The 17,929-nt window shown below is 43.7% G+C and overlaps 1 long non-coding RNA gene across 1 annotated transcript; it reads left to right on the top strand.

The window, feature by feature from the left end:
- Positions 1-232: 232 nt before the first annotated feature.
- On the top strand, positions 233-3,277 carry LOC135567335 (uncharacterized). The gene is made up of 2 exons (XR_010462333.1): positions 233-393; positions 2,155-3,277. It is a non-coding gene; the product is annotated as an uncharacterized LOC135567335 (long non-coding RNA).
- The last annotated feature ends 14,652 nt before the right edge of the window (positions 3,278-17,929 follow it).

Genomic DNA, 17,929 nt, shown 5'->3' with positions numbered 1-17,929 from the left:
TGTCTTCTATTGAGTCTTGCAGTTTTCTCTTGATTTTTTCGATGTACTTCACTCTAAAAAAACATTTAAATCTCAATATATGCAGGAGCTCATTTTTCAGCAGCTGCTCAATTTGGAACTCCGGAACACTCTCTCTCTTTTTACCCTGTCTCTCTCTCTCTCTCTCTCTCTTTTCCCATGATTTTCCCTTACCCTTACCCTGTCTCTCTCTCTCTCTCCCCCTTGGTATCAGCTCTGATGACTCCCGTGCTAGTTCTGGCCTGTCCATTCCCAGCTCAGCAGGGGCCTTCTCAGAGACAGCAGGGCCAGCCGGGTGTTCAGACCTGGGCTTGGACACCACCGTGGAGCCCCTGGATGTCTCCTCTCTGGGACACAACCTGGACATGCTGAAAGGTGACTTACCCTAGCTCAATCTCCTCTCGTTTTGACCAATGACTGGCTCCCTCTCTGTATCTATCTCTGTCTCTGCCTTTCTTCATGTCTCTCTCTCTAGCAGGTGGACATTTTGTCAAGACCCTTATTCCTCTACCCCATAGAACTGTGTTGGCTAGTCATCAATCTCTTTCTCTCTGTTCCCTCAATACTTTCTAGTGTGATTATCTTGTTCTAGATGTATGATAATCTACAGTTGAAGTGGGAAGTCTACATACACTTAGGTTGGAGACATTAAAACTAGTTTTTCAACCACTCCACAAATTCCTTGTTAAAAAACTATAGTTTTGGCAAGTCGGTTAGGACATCTACTTTGTGCATGACAAGTAATTTTCCCAACAGTTGTTTACAGACAGATTATTTCACTTATAATTCACTGTATCACAATTCCAGTGGGTCAGAAGTTTACATACACTAAGTTGACTGTGCCATTAAACAGCTTGGAAAATTCCAGAAAATTATGTCATGGCTTTAGAAGCTTCTGATTGGCTAATTTACAGCATTTGAGTCAATTGGAGGTGTACCTGTGGATGTATTTCAAGGCTGTCACATGGGTGATGTATGTGGTTTTTGTACTGTCTAGGGTTTTTGTAGGTTTTTGGGGTTGTTTACTATCTAGGTGTTTATATATGTCTATGGTTGCCTAGATTGGTTCTCAATCTTCTTTGGGTATTTCGTGGGTTATTGTCTGTCTAGTTGCCTGTGTCTGCACGTTTGTAGTACAGCTTCACGTTCGTTTTGTTGTTTTCTGTAGTTTGTTTAGTGTCCGTCTTCATTCAAATATAATATGTATTCAATTCACGCTGCGCTTTGGTCTCCTCTTTACGACGAATGTGACAAAGGCCTACCTTCAAACTCAGTCTCTTTGCTTGACATCATGGGAAAATCAAAAGAAATCAGCCAAGACCTCAGATAAAAATTGTAGACCTCCAGAAGTCTGGTTCATCCTCGGGAGAAATTTCCAAACACCTGAAGGTACCACGTTTATCTGTACAAACAATGGTACGCAAGTTTAAACACCATTGGACCACGCAGTCGTCATACCGCTCAGGAAGGAGACACGTTCTAGCTCCTAGAAATGCGAAAAATGCAAATCAATCCCAGAACAACAGCAAAGGACCTTGTGAAGATGCTGCAGGAAAGGTACAAAAGTAGCTATATCTTTGTGATGGAGTGACCATCACAAAGCCCTGACCTCAATTCTACAGAAAATTTGTGGGCAGAACTGAAGAAGTTTGTGCGAGCAAGAGGGCCTACAAACCTGACTCAGTTACACCAGCTTTGTCAGGAGGAATGGGACAAAATTCACCCAACTTATTGTGGGGAGCTTGTGGAAGGCTACCCGAAACGTTTGACCCAAGTTAAACAATTTAAAGGCAATGCTACCAAATACTAATTGAGTATGTAAACTTCTGACCCACTGGGAATGTGATGAAATAAATAAAAAATAAATAATTCTCTCTACTATTATTCTGACATTTCACATTCTTAAAATAAAGTGGTGATCCTAACTGACCTAAGAGGGAATTTTTACTAGGATTAAATGTCAGGAATTGTGAAAAACTGGGTTTAAATGTAATTGGCTGAGGTGTATGTAAACTTCCGACTTTAACTGTATGTCTCCTCCCTAGATATACCAGTTATGGATCCTCTGTATATATGAAAGCACACATCGTTCCAAGTATTAGTAACTCATTGGTTGTGTACTTGTTTCTCCCCCAGATCAAGTAGAATCTGGCCACACTTCTGACGCCCCTCGCCCCGGCTCCGAGCTCTTCTCTCCGGGCGCCACCACCACCATGGCACGCCCAGGCTCCAACGCCAAACCCATCCTGCCACCTATCCTGTCGGGACGCAAAACCCCCGGACCCAGCCCTAAGCCCCAAACCCTGAGACAGGAGAGAGAGGGAGAGGGAGATGAGGAGTGAAGAGGTACAGGAGAGAGGTAGAGGAGGAGTGAAGAGGTACAGGAGAGAGGAAGAGGAGGAGTGAAGAGGTACAGGAGAGAGGAAGAGGAGGTGTGAAGAGGTACAGGAGAGAGGAAGAGGAGGAGTGAAGAGATAGAGGAGGAGTGAAGAGGTATATGAGAGAGGAAGAGGAGGAGGAGTGAAGAAGTACAGAAGAGAGGAGGAGTGAAGAGGTACAGAAGAGAGGAAGATGAGGAGTGAAGAGGTACATGAGAGAGGAAGAGGAGGAGGAGTGAAGAGGTACAGGAGAGAGGAAGAGGAGGAGTGAAGAGGTATATGAGAGAGGAAGAGGAGGAGGAGTGAAGAGGTACAGAAGAGAGGAAGAGGAGGAGTGTAGAGGTACAGGGAAGAGGAGTGAGGAGGTACAGGAGAGAGGAAGAGGAGGAGTGTAGGGGTACAAGAGAGAGGACGAGGAGGAGTGTAGAGGTACATGAGAGCGGAAGAGGAGGAGGAGTGAAGTGGTACAGGAGAGAGGAGGAGGAGTGAAGAGGTACAGGAGGGAGGAAGAGGAGGAGTGAAGAGGTATATGAGAGAGGAAGAGGAGGAGGAGTGAAGAGGTACAGAAGAGAGTAAGAGGAGGAGTGAAGAGGTACAGAAGAGAGGAAGAGGAGTGTAGAGGTACAGGGAAGAGGAGGAGTGAGGAGGTACAGGAGAGAGGAAGAGGAGGAGTGTAGGGGTACAAGAGAGAGGACGAGGAGGAGTGTAGAGGTACAGGAGAGAGGAAGAGGTACAGAAGAGAGGAAGAGGAGGAGTGAGGAGGTACAGGAGAGAGGGAGGGACAAGTAGATGTTCTTTCAAGAGTTGAAAGGTCACACAGAATGAACAATGATGGACACATTCACCTGTCTTTTCTGAATAAAGACATACCTGTGTGTTAACTGGTCCAGATGGAGTCATTCATTTACTAATAATATAGTCAGAGGATAGAATAATTAGAATGTAAGGACATTACACCAAATATAATGATTCCCTGCTTCAACTTGACTCAAACCGAAACATACATTATAATACATTTAGTCAATGACATGTGCCAAACTCTTGACTTCTCAGTCTTGCTATTGGGCTCCCAAGTGGCGCAGCGATCACTGCATCTCAGTGCTAGAGGCGTCACTACAGTCCCAGGTTCGATTCCAGGCTTTATCACAACCTGCCGCGATGGGAGTCCCATAGGATGGCGCACAATTGGCCCAGCGTCGTTAGGGTTTGGCCGGGGTAGGCCATCATTGTAAGTAAGAATTTGTTCTTAACTGTCTTGCCTAGTTAAATTAAGGTTTAATAAATAAAATATTGACTATACAATCTATTGTTGTTGCTATAACCTGTACTGCAATGCAGAAAGATATCCTGGACAGTCACTCATTAATAAAGATGATTACAGTATAATAAGAAAGATAATTGAGCCGTTCTTCAATCGCTGCCAAAGGGTGAGTTATCTGTGTTCTGTTGTAGGGCTGGGCTGGGTATCTACTGTATAAGGGTGAGTTATCTGTGTGTTCTGTTGTAGGGCTTATCTGTGTTCTGTTGTAGGGCTGGGCTGGGTATCTACTGTATAAGGGTGAGTTATCTGTGTGTTCTGTTGTAGGGCTGGGTATCTACTGTATAAGGGTGAGTTATCTGTGTTCTGTTGTAGGGCTGGGTATCTACTGTATAGTTAGGGTGAGTTATCTGTGTTCTGTTGTAGGGCTGGGTATCTACTGTATAAGGGTGAGTTATCTGTGTTCTGTTGTAGGGCTGGGTATCTACTGTATAAGGGTGAGTTATCTGTGTTCTGTTGTAGGGCTGGGCTGGGTATCTACTGTATAAGGGTGAGTTATCTGTGTTCTGTTGTAGGGCAGGGCTGGGTATCTACTGTATAAGGGTGAGTTATCTGTGTTCTGTTGTAGGGCTGTTGTAGGGCAGGGGCTGGGTATCTACTGTATAAGGGTGAGTTATCTGTGTTCTGTTGTAGGGCTGGGTATCTACTGTATAAGGGTGAGTTATCTGTGTTCTGTTGTAGGGCTGGGCTGGGTATCTACTGTATAAGGGTGAGTTATCTGTGTTCTGTAAGGGTGAGTTATCTGTGTTCTGTTGTAGGGCTGGGTATCTACTGTATAGGGTGAGTTATCTGTGTTCTGTTGCAGGGCTGGGTATCTACTGTATAAGGGTGAGTTATCTGTGTTCTGTTGTAGGGCTGGGTATCTACTGTATAAGGGTGAGTTATCTGTGTTCTGTTGTAGGGCAGGGGGTATCTACTGTATAAGGGTGAGTTATCTGTGTTCTGTTGTAGGGCTGGGTATCTACTGTATAAGGGTGAGTTATCTGTGTTCTGTTGTAGGGCTGGGCTGGGTATCTACTGTATAAGGGTGAGTTATCTGTGTTCTGTTGTAGGGCTGGGCTGGGTATCTACTGTATAAGGGTGAGTTATCTGTGTTCTGTTGTAGGTGGGCTGGGTATCTACTGTGAGTTATCTACTGTATATAAGGGTGAGTTATCTGTGTTCTGTTGTAGGGCTGGGTATCTACTGTATAAGGGTGAGTTATCTGTGTTCTGTTGTAGGGCAGGGCTGGGTATCTACTGTATAAGGGTGAGTTATCTGTGTTCTGTTGTAGGGCTGGGTTATCTACTGTATAAGGGTGAGTTATCTGTGTTCTGTTGTAGGGGGCTGGGTATCTACTGTATAAGGGTGAGTTATCTGTGTTCTGTTGTAGGGCTGGGTATCTACTGTATAAGGGTGAGTTATCTGTGTTCTGTTGTAGGGCTGGGTATCTACTGTATAAGGGTGAGTTATCTGTGTTCTGTTGTAGGGCAGGGCTGGGTATCTACTGTATAAGGGTGAGTTATCTGTGTTCTGTTTGTTGGGCTGGGTATCTACTGTATAAGGGTGAGTTATCTGTGTTCTGTTGTAGGGGGCTGGGTATACTGTATATCTGTGTGAGTTATCTGTGGCTGGGTATCTACTGTTATCTGTGTGTTCTGTTGTAGGTATCTACTGTATATGGGTGAGGGCTGGGTATCTACTGTATAAGGGTGAGTTATCTGTGTTCTGTTGTAGGGCTGGGTATCTACTGTATAAGGGTGAGTTATCTGTGTTCTGTTGTAGGGCAGGGCTGGGTATCTACTGTATAAGGGTGAGTTATCTGTGTTCTGTTGTAGGGCAGGGCTGGGTATCTACTGTATAAGGGTGAGTTATCTGTGTTCTGTTGTAGGGCTGGGTATCTACTGTATAAGGGTGAGTTATCTGTGTTCTGTTGTAGGGCAGGGCTGGGTATCTACTGTATAAGGGTGAGTTATCTGTGTTCTGTTGTAGGGCAGGGCTGGGTATCTACTGTATAAGGGTGAGTTATCTGTGTGTTCTGTTTGCAGGGCTGGGTATCTACTGTATAAGGGTGAGTTATCTGTGTTCTGTTGTAGGGCTGGGTATCTACTGTATAAGGGTGAGTTATCTGTGTTCTGTTGTAGGGCAGGGCTAGGGTGAGTTATCTGTGTTCTGTTGTAGGGCTGGGTATCTACTGTATAAGGGTGAGTTATCTGTGTTCTGTTGTAGGGCTGGGTATCTACTGTATAAGGGTGAGTTATCTGTGTGTTCTGTTGTAGGGCTGGGTATCTACTGTATAAGGGTGAGTTATCTGTGTTCTGTTGTAGGGCTGGGTATCTACTGTATAAGGGTGAGTTATCTGTGTTCTGTTGTAGGGCTGGGTATCTACTGTATAAGGGTGAGTTATCTGTGTTCTGTTGTAGGGCAGGGCTGGGCTGAGGTATCTACTGTATAAGGGTGAGTTATCTGTGTTCTGTTGTAGGGCAGGGCTGGGTATCTACTGTATAAGGGTGAGTTATCTGTGTTCTGTTGTAGGGCAGGGCTGGGTATCTACTGTATAAGGGTGAGTTATCTGTGTTCTGTTGTAGGGCTGGGTATCTACTGTATAAGGGTGAGTTATCTGTGTTCTGTTGTAGGGCAGGGCTGGGTATCTACTGTATGAGTTATCTGTGTTCTGGTGAGTATTAGTTATCTGTGTTCTGTTGTAGGGCAGGGCTGGGTATCTACTGTATAAGGGTGAGTTATCTGTGTTCTGTTGTAGGGCAGGGCTGGGTATCTACTGTATAAGGGTGAGTTATCTGTGTTCTGTTGTAGGGCAGGGCTGGGTATCTACTGTATAAGGGTGAGGCAGGGCTGGGTATCTACTGTATAAGGGTGAGTTATCTGTGTTCTGTTGTAGGGCTGGGTATCTACTGTATAAGGGTGAGTTATCTGTGTTCTGTTGTAGGGCTGGGTATCTACTGTATAAGGGTGAGTTATCTGTGTTCTGTTGTAGGGCTGGGTATCTACTGTATAAGGGTGAGTTATCTGTGTTCTGTTGTAGGGCTGGGTATCTACTGTATAAGGGTGAGTTATCTGTGTTCTGTTGCAGGGCAGGGCTGGGTATCTACTGTATAAGGGTGAGTTATCTGTGTTCTGTTGTAGGGCAGGGCTGGGTATCTACTGTATAAGGGTGAGTTATCTGTGTTCTGTTGTAGGGCAGGGCTGGGTATCTACTGTATAAGGGTGAGTTATCTGTGTTCTGTTGTAGGGTATCTACTGTATAAGGGTGAGTTATCTGTGTTCTGGGTATCTACTGTATATCTAGGGGTGAGTTATCTGTGTTCTGTTGTAGGGCTGGGTATCTACTGTATAAGGGTGAGTTATCTGTGTTCTGTTGTAGGGCTGGGTATCTACTGTATAAGGGTGAGTTATCTGTGTTCTGTTGTAGGGCAGGGCTGGGTATCTACTGTATAAGGGTGAGTTATCTGTGTTCTGTTGTAGGGCTGGGTATCTACTGTATAAGGGTGAGTTATCTGTGTTCTGTTGTAGGCAGGGCTGGGGCAGGGTTATCTGTGTTCTGGGTATCTACTGTATAGGGTGAGTTATCTGTGTTCTGTTGTAGGGCTGGGTATCTACTGTACTAAGGGTGAGTTATCTGTGTTCTGTTGTAGGGCTGGGTATCTAATAGGGGTGAGTTATCTGTGTTCTGTTGTAGGGCTGTATCTACTGTATAAGGGTGAGTTATCTGTGTTCTGTTGTAGGGCAGGGCTGGGTATCTACTGTATAAGGGTGAGTTATCTGTGTTCTGTTGTAGGGCTGGGTATCTACTGTATAAGGGTGAGTTATCTGTGTTCTGTTGCAGGGCTGGGTATCTACTGTATAAGGGTGAGTTATCTGTGTTCTGTTGTAGGGCAGGGCTGGGTATCTACTGTATAAGTTTCCAGAGTGAGTTATCTGTGTTCTGTTGTAGGGCAGGGCTGGGTATCTACTGTATAAGGGTGAGTTATCTGTGTTCTGTTGTAGGGCAGGTTATCTGTGTGTTCTGGTATCTACTGTATAAGGGTGAGTTATCTGTGTTCTGTTGTAGGGCTGGGTATCTACTGTATAAGGGTGAGTTATCTGTGTTCTGTTGTAGGGCTGGGTATCTACTGTATAAGGGTGAGTTATCTGTGTTCTGTTGTAGGGCAGGGCTGGGTATCTACTGTATAGTTATCTGTGGTGAGTTATCTGTGTTTCTGTGTCTGTAGGGCTGGGTATCTACTGTATAAGGGTGAGTTATCTGTGTGTTCTGTTGTAGGGCTGTTCTGGTATCTACTGTATAAGGGTGAGTTATCTGTGTGTTCTGTTGTAGGGCAGGGCTGGGTATCTACTGTATAAGGGTGAGTTATCTGTGTTCTGTTGTAGGGCAGGGCTGGGTATCTACTGTATAAGGGTGAGTTATCTGTGTTCTGTTGTAGGGCTGTATCTACTGGTATCTGTATAAGGGTGAGTTATCTGTTTGTTCCAGGGCAGGGCTGGGTATCTACTGTATAAGGGTGAGTTATCTGTGTTCTGTTGTAGGGCTGGGTATCTACTGTATAAGGGTGAGTTATCTGTGTTCTGTATAAGGGTGAGTTATCTGTGTTCTGTTGTAGGGCTGGGTTATCTACTGGGTATCTAAGGGTGAGTTATCTGTGTTCTGTTGTAGGGCTGGGTATCTACTGTATAATCTGTGTTCTGTTGTAGGGGTGAGTTATCTGTGTTCTGTTGTAGGGCTGGGTATCTACTGTATATCTCCAGGGTGAGTTATCTGTGTTCTGTTGTAGGGCTGGGTATCTACTGTATAAGGGTGAGTTATCTGTGTTCTGTTGCTGGGCTGGGTATCTACTGTATAATATGCCTTAAGGTTCCCACTGTAGTAGAGAGCTGATTCACCTAACCTAGCCATGCGTAGATGCAGCCCCTTCACACACCAAAGAGGTCTTTCCTTCATGTTATCTCTTAGTCCTTCATCTAGTATCACCACATTCAGAGTAGTGATATGGTATCATTTCCCCTTGCGCAGGGGTGATTAGAACTCTGACTGTGTAATAATCTCATCAAATTGAAAATGCTGCTATTATCTGGTCTTTTATGTGTCTGTTGTCAGGGCGATAAGCAGTTCATCACTGACTCTGTATCTCTTTTTAGAATAAATCATATTCCAAGACATTTGAAGAGATAGATGGGTATTAAACTGCAAACTGTCAAATCTTGTATCTATACTTTCCTCTTAGCTGGATCTTTATTATTTTCCTTCTTTATATATATATGTGTGTGTGTGTGTGTGTGTGTGTGTGTGTGTGTGTGTGTGTGTGTGTGCATACACACCTGGCCATCCATCACTGTTTCCAGATGTTGCAACCTTCTAATAATTCAGGGGCAGTTTCAGACAAGACAGCCACAATGCCTCAGGCCCCGGGCCTATCACCTACTTAAAGAGACTTCTCTCCCTAAACCAACACATGATCTCCCTCTTTTGAAGTACACCACACCATATGGCTAGATGTTCAGTTCATCAATGCCAATGCTCCCAGCCGATACTGATATCTGTTAGCGTGTGTCATGTAGCTGTCTGAGAGGTTTCACTTCCTCTATAACAGTCTGTCTGCCTGTATGTCAGGCTGCATGTCAGTCAGTGTATCTGTACGTCTCTTTGTCTGTCTGTCTGCCTGTATGTCAGGCTGCATGTCAGTCCGTGTATCTGTACGTCTCTTTGTCTGTCTGTCTGCCTGTATGTCAGGCTGCATGTCAGTCCGTGTATCTGTACGTCTCTTTGTCTGTCTGTCTGCCTCTCTATCAACATTTATTTCTGTGTAATCCATCTGACTACCGATCTCTCTCTCTCCGTATAGAGAAGTAAAGAATGTGGACTGTGTAGCCTTTAGAGAACCTCGACTGAGGCTATTTATCTCCAGGTCCATATATTATCTCCAGGTCCATATTTTATCTCTAGGTTCATATATTATCTCCAGGTCCATATTTTATCTCCAGGTCCAAATATTATCTCTAGGTTCATATATTATCTCCAGGTCTATATATTATCTCCAGGTCCATATTTTATCTCCAGGTCCATATTTTATCTCCAGGTCTATATATCATCTCCAGGTCCATATATTATCTCCAGGTCCATATATTATCTCCAGGTCCATATATTATCTCCAGGTCCATATATTATCTCCAGGTCCATATATTATCTCCTGGTCTATATATTATCTCCAGGTCTATATATTATCTCCAGGTCTATATATCATCTCCAGGTCTATATATCATCTCCAGGTCTATATATTATCTCCAGGTCCATATATTATTTACAGGTCTATATATTATCTCCAGGTCCATATATTATCTCCAGGTCTATATATTCCCCAGACAGTAACACCCAGACTCTTCCCATCATGGCGAGCTACTTCAACAGGACCAGGAAGAGAAACATCACCCTGGCAGTTCATCTAGACATAACTCCACGAGACAACAAAACTGTCCATGGTAGAAAAAGGGTAGATGATATTTGACAGGAGAATCGTTCATAAATCTCATATTTATGCACAGTAATGCTGCACAAGGTTGAAATAACAATTCTGGAAGAAATATGCAGAAAGGTGAATGAATTCTACAGTGAAAGGCAGGTTACTAAATCGTTGTAAACAGAGTCGGACTCACAGTAGTCTGCTTGAACCTCAGGTCTCTAGTCTAGACTATGACGAATGCATTGGAGGCTGCTGAGGGGAGGACGGCTCATAATGTCTGGAACGGAGCGAATGGAATGGTTAAGGCCTCATGGTAATGGCTGGAGCAGAAGGAGGGAATGGTATCCAACACATGCTTTCCTTGTGTTTGATGTATCTGATACCATTCCCTCCTTCCACTCCAGCCATTACCATGAGGCCGTCCTCCCCAATAAAGGAGCCACCAACCTCCTTTGAAAGAATGTCCTTTTGAACTGACTAGACCTCTGTTCAAGAAGAACTGTCATCTGTGGCCAGTTTGACTTGAATTACCTGGATTATCGAACTCTGACCCCTTAAAAGGAAACTCCACTCAAAAACTATCTTACTTTAAAAAAAAATATTAGTCCACAATTGAAAGTCCCAAAATGTTTTGCATGTCAGCAGTCAAGTTTTCAAGATATTAGACTTTCAAGAAGCAAAGTGTCACCAAGCAACAACATCATAATTATGCAAAATGTGACCGACCGTCTCGATTCCGTCTGATGTAGCAACATTTTAAATGGTATTTTTGACATTGGATAAAAGTACAGACTCAGAGCTGGAAAATGGTATATCATACACTACAGTTGATGAACAATGGGAAAGTTATTCTGCTTTGAAAGTTGATAAACTTGTAATCCCACTTTTGAGAAAATGTACCACCCAAGATTTTAAGACTAAAGGCGGGGTTTACACTAAGGATCTATCGACATGTCTGTATACAGTTGTCGCGGTGACATCATGAACATTCTATTGTCGTCCGACATCAAACTTGTCGTTGTCGTTATGAAAAAGTAGAAACATAAAAACGACAGACTGCATGACATCAGCAGCCTGGTGGTCCACAATAGCATAACTGGTGTATTTTAACACCAATAAACGCACCAGTTTAAAAATATATGTAGTATGTGTCAATCTAGCAAACCAGGCAACTAAAAGCAACTTTCTAAACAATGTTTTGGTTTGTTTCTAGCTTGTTAGCTAGCTAGCTAACCAGTTCAAATAATGAACATAATCATATAGCCGACAATGTCTTAACTTTAGCTAATTTGAATGAATTATTACAGGAAAATAAACTCCCAACAATATCACTATTTCCTAGTTAATGGTGAGCTAATTACAGAAAACCGCTTACAGTTGTTAATGTGACAAAATAAAAGCAGGGCATTCTACCGGATCATTTTAGAACTTGGACACTGTCTCGTTGGCCTAACGTTATATGCTAATTTGACTTTGGTGCAGGTCATGTTGTTCTTCACATTACCGTCTCTGGTAAACACACACTATATAAAATAAAATCAATGTTTATTTGTCACATACACTGGATACAGAAGGTGTAAACGGTACAGTGAAAGGATTACTTACATTGTGGAATCTTTTGTTTAGACATGTAGCTAAACAATGAACCAAACTCCCAACTCAGCCTTCTATGTTCTCTTTTCGACTTCCTCCGCATTTGCAATCAAACACCTGAATTTTCTCCATCTCCTCAGCTATCATACTCTTTTCTCTGTAGGTATCATACTCTGAAGCATGCTACATGGCAGACCAATCTGAACACATCTCTCAGCATGTCCAGCCCATCCATTATCTCAGCCAATCATGGTTAGCGGGAAGGTTCCTGACTTTTTCCGTGGCTAAACCAACTAGGTTCATAAATTAACCATTTATTCATATTTACAGACGGCATGCAAGTTTGTTGTTAAGACACATGCAAGTTTGTTGTTAAGACACATACAAGTTTGTTGTTAAGACACATACAAGTTTGTTGTTAAGACACATGCAAGTTTGTTGTTAAGACACATGCAAGTTTGTTGTTAAGACACATGCAAGTTTGTTGTTAAGACACATGCAAGTTTGTTGTTAAGACACATACAAGTTTGTTGTTAAGACACATGCAAGTTTGTTGTTAAGACACATACAAGTTTGTTGTTAAGACACATGCAAGTTTGTTGTTAAGACACATACAAGTTTGTTGTTAAGACACATGCAAGTTTTTATTTTATTTTATTTATTTCACCTTTATTTAACCAGGTAGGCTAGTTGAGAACAAGTTCTCATTTGCAACTGCGACCTGGCCAAGATAAAGCATAGCAGTGTGAACAGACAACACAGAGTTACACATGGAGTAAACAATTAACAAGTCAATAACACAGTAGAGAAAAAAGGGGAGTCTATATACAATGTGTGCAAAAGGCATGAGAAGGTAGGCGAATAATTACAATATTGCAGATTAACACTGGAGTGATAAATGATCAGATGATCATGTACAGGTAGAGATATTGGTGTGCAAAAGAGCAGAAAAGTAAATAAATAAAACAGTATGGGGATGAGGTAGGTGAAAATGGGTGGGCTATTTACCAATAGATTATGTACAGCTGCAGCGATCGGTTAGCTGGTCAGATAGCTGATGTTTGAAGTTGGTGAGGGAGATAAAAGTCTCCAACTTCAGCGATTTTTGCAATTCGTTCCAGTCACAGGCAGCAGAGTACTGGAACGAAAGGCGGCCGAATGAGGTGTTGGCTTTAGGGATGATCAATGAGATACACCTGCTGGAGCGCGTGCTACGGATGGGTGTTGCCATCGTGACCAGTGAGCTGAGATAAGGCGGAGCTTTGCCTAGCATGGCCTTGTAGATGACCTGGAGCCAGTGGATCTGGCGACGAATATGTAGCGAGGGCCAGCCGACTAGAGCATACAAGTCGCAGTGGTGGGTAGTATAAGGTGCTTTAGTGACAAAACGGATGGCACTGTGATAAACTGCATCCAGTTTGCTGAGAAGAGTGTTGGAAGCAATTTTGTAGATGACATCGCCGAAGTCGAGGATCGGTAGGATAGTCAGTTTTACTAGGGTAAGCTTGGCAGCGTGAGTGAAGGAGGCTTTGTTGCGGAATAGAAAGCCGACTCTTGATTTGATTTTCGATTGGAGATGTTTGATATGGGTCTGGAAGGAGAGTTTGCAGTCTAGCCAGACACCTAGGTACTTATAGGTGTCCACATATTCAAGGTCGGAACCATCCAGTGTGGTGATGCTAGTCGGGCAAGCGGGTGCAGGCAGCGATCGGTTGAAAAGCATGCATTTGGTTTTACTAGCGTTTAAGAGCAGTTGGAGGCCACGGAAGGAGTATTGTATGGCATTGAAGCTCGATTGGAGGTTAGATAGCACAGTGTCCAATGACGGGCCGAAAGTGTATAGAATGGTGTCGTCTGCGTAGAGGTGGATCAGGGAATCGCCCGCAGCAAGAGCAACATCATTGATATACACAGAGAAAAGAGTCGGCCCGAGAATTGAACCCTGTGGCACCCCCATAGAGACTGCCAGAGGACCGGACAACATGCCCTCCGATTTGACACACTGAACTCTGTCTGTTTGTTGTTTGTTGTTAAGACACATAGAAGTTTGTTGTTTAGACACATGCAAGTTTGTTGTTAAGACACATACAAGTTTGTTGTTAAGACACATACAAGTTTGTTGTTAAGACACATGCAAGTTTGTTGTTAAGACACATGCAAGTTTGTTGTTAAGACACATACAAGTTTGTTGTTAAGACACATGCAAGTTTGTTGTTAAGACACATGCAAGTTCACATGTTCCAGAAGGCATTTCTGCCTTTTTACGTTCAGATGCCTGTGAAGTAGTGACATGCGACATACACCCAGTTCCCTGAAACTAGACACAGATGCTTTTTCTTCTTAAAAGTCCAATATCTTGAAACCTTGACTCTTGACATGCAAAACATTTTGGGACTAAAGATAGTTTTTGAGTAGATTTTCCCATTAAGTCACCCAGCTTATAGCAAGGTGGACAGAGCCATCACAACCGCTTATGACCTGTCACCATATCTCAAAGACCAGAGGCAGGAATCAATCATTTTTGCATTTGTTCCGTTTTTAAAGCAACTGGGAGAGATTATTAAATGGTTCTGGGTCAGTTGTTTCAGCTAGTTCCCCTTAGTGGGGGGAGTGTGAATGTCCCATCAAAGGACCTTACAGTTGTCATGAAAACCGTGGGGGGAGGAAGAAGGATGGTTTAGTAGGAAGAGAGTACGGATGGAAAATAGTCTGAAAGCACAATTCTATTTTAGTGTTTGCTGTAAACTGTCTCATAAACACACATACACAGGGAGATAGAGACCTCTTGTGAATTGTCTGATGAGACGTTTAGGACAATGTGCAAAGCTTTCACTTTTATTCTTATTTGTTCCAGGTCTCCTGGGAGATGCCTGTTGTCTCACACTAAAAGGCCAGCTATGTGATCGGGAATACCAAGTCAGAACTGAATGCATTCAACCAGAATGTGTCTTCCGCAGTTAACCCAACCCCTCTGAATAAGAGAGGTGTGGGGGGGCTGCCTTATTCAACGTCCATGGCACTGTTGTTGTTATGGGATAACTGCCTTGCTCAAGGGCAGAACGGCACATTTTTCCACCTTGCTGACTCAGGGATTAGAACCAGCGACCTTTCGGTTTCTGGCCCAATGCTCTTAACTGCCAGGCTATCTGCCGCTAGATACCTGCAGCAGATCCCAGATCAGTTACAGAGATGTGGGCTTAGGGTCAGGCTCAGGGTGTTTGAAGAAGCGATACTGTATCAGAGTCTGTGACATACGGGCCCCCAGGTGAAGACATAGTGCCTATACTGTAGAATCACTTGAGCTATAGGCTGGATATGTGTTAGTGGGTCTGTTTGTTCTGAGACCACATTCATGGAGTTGTCCTCTGACATGGTAGATTCAATCCTGTCATTGACTGAAGTAATAGCAAAACCTATGGACTGTGTGAATGGTCATCCCTTGTGTACATCAAAATAAATCTATCTTTAGTGTAAATTAAAGTCAGGAAGAAGAAAAATCACCAACACGTACGTGACCGCTCACACACACACACACGCACACACACACACACACAACACTCACACACACACACACGCACACGTACACGCTCTCACACACGCACACGCTCTCACGCACACACACGCACACGCTCTCACACACACACACACGCACACGCTCACACACGCACACGCACACGCTCTCACACACACACAGACACGCACACGCTCTCACACACACACACGCACACGCTCTCACACACACACACACACGCACACGCTCTCACATGCACACACACACACACACGCACACGCTCTCACACACACACACACACACGCACACGCTCTCACACACGCACACACACACACGCTCACACACACACACGCACACGCTCTCACACACACGCACACGCTCTCACACACACGCACACGCTCTCACACACACACGCACACGCTCTCACACACACCCACGCACACGCTCTCACACACACACACGCACACGCTCTCACACACACACACGCACACGCTCTCACACACACACACGCACACGCTCTCACACACACGCACACACACACACACGAAACACGCTCTCACACACACACACACACGCACACGCTCTCATACACACACACACAATGGTCTCTGACCTAACCCAAGAGACATACAATAAACCCGTGTGTGAAAGACCTCAAACTGGATCGACTCTACTGTTTGTAAATCTCACATGTTAGGACTGGTTGTGGTTATTGCATATTGTTTATTTAACACTTAGTTTAAGTTTTGATTGTATCCCAAAGGAATTTGCTCTCGAGGCCCTGGCTTGAGTTTAGAGCTTCAGGTTTTATTTGCTTTGTTGCCACCCTGATGTTTATTAATGCAGTGAACCAGGGGGAAGCTCAGGACCCTCCCTGTGGTTGGTCTCACAAGGTTGCCTAAGATAAATGTGACACTGATTCTACCAACCAATATTTATTTGCTTTTTAAATCTTTCTGTCCGTGGATGCAGGTATTTAGCCAGGTTGAGGCAGTGATGGGAGGAAGGCTATATAACTCTCTCTCTTCATTAACTCTGCAGTATGGTGTAGCTCTGCACCCAGTAACCATGACAACAGCACTCTGCACCACACTTCCCGTTCCCTCCCTGTAATACTGGAGAGAGAGAGGGAGGGGGGAGGGAGAGAGGGAGGGAGAGAGAGAGAGAGAGCAAGCTAAAGTGTTTGGCTCCTTACTGTGTTGCTCTAGCCACAGATTAATTCCCTGTCAACTCGATGAAACAAAGTTTATTTTTTAATTAAGAGAATGCTGTGTCTCCATCTCTTGCTCCTTTTTTCTTTCTCTTTCTGTCTCTCTCGCTCTCTCTTTCTGTCTCTCTCGCTCTCTCTTTCTGTCTCGCTCTCTCTTTCTGTCTCTCTCGCTCTCTCTTTCTGTCTCTCTCGCTCTCTCTTTCTGTCTCTCTCGCTCTCTCTTTCTGTCTCTCTCTCTCTCTTTCTGTCTCTCTCTCTCTCTTTCTGTCTCTCGCTCTCTCTTTCTGTCTCTCGCTCTCTCTTTCTGTGTCTCTCGCTCTCTCTATCTCACTCTCTCTCTCTCTATCTCTAATTCTGTCTCTCTCTCTCTCTCTATCCGTGTCTCTCTCTGCTTTCATCATCTCATTTGTAACTTGTCGTATCTTCTTCTCCCTCATTTTATTTTTCTCCTGTTTCATTCCCTCACTTCTCTCTCTTTCTCTCTCTTTTATTCTCCCTTCTGTCTTGCCATCTCTTTCATCCATCCCTTAATCTGCAATGGGTGTTTGTTTTGCCTTGTGTAATTAATGCTACTACTTAAATAATGGAGTGTAATGGCGTGTAATTACACTAATCAATATACTGTTAATGCTATGCCAGGGCTTGTTGCTATGATATACACAGTTTACTTTGAAGAGCTTTGTTTCTAAAGTAGATACCACAGCAACTGCTTTCCACTGAGGAAAATAACCTTGTCCTGTCCTCTCCAGTCTCATTGATTTGTAGCTAGCTGTGGCTAAAGTTAGCTGAAGTTTGTAGGGGACCATGGATTACGGTTTATCCTGGCCCATATATTTCCAGGCTGTATCACAACCGGCCGTGATTGGGAGTCCCATAGAGCGGCTCACAATTGGCCCAGCGTCATCCGGGGTTGGCCGGTGTAGGCCGTCATTGTAAATAAAAATTTGTTCTTACCTGACTTGCCTAGTTAAATAAAATAAAAAATATTAATTTCAGGGTAAGGAATCCTCTAACATCAAGTTGTAAAATCTGTGTAACACTTTGTGACATCTGCTGATGTTAAGAGGCTTTATAAATAAACTTGATTGATTGATAAAATCCTGAACTTCCTCTTTAATACAGATTATGCATAATCCCACACATTACCATTGCTACTCTACTACCGCTCGTTGTAGTCTTTGTCGGTGACCCCTCCAACAGCCACAGTGATCCTACCCCCACCTCTAGTCTAATACACACCAGACCAGATACCATATGAATAGGAGCGAGACCTCTGCTTTGGCCTTTTCCACGGCCCATAAAGAAGGTTGGTGCTCTTTTTACAGTGGTGTTTGATTTCTGATATACTGCAGCATCTGGGATGTGATGTTACTAGTTTAACATATATAATTGAGTGTTTCTTCCAGCTACTAACAAGAAGCACATGTTACGGGGAAGGCAGAGGTCGCAATG

Source organism: Oncorhynchus nerka, unplaced genomic scaffold, assembly GCF_034236695.1.
Source record: "Oncorhynchus nerka isolate Pitt River unplaced genomic scaffold, Oner_Uvic_2.0 unplaced_scaffold_140___fragment_2___debris, whole genome shotgun sequence".
In the NCBI taxonomy this organism is placed as follows: Eukaryota; Metazoa; Chordata; class Actinopteri; order Salmoniformes; family Salmonidae; genus Oncorhynchus; species Oncorhynchus nerka.
This window is presented reverse-complemented; position numbering and strand designations above follow the sequence as displayed.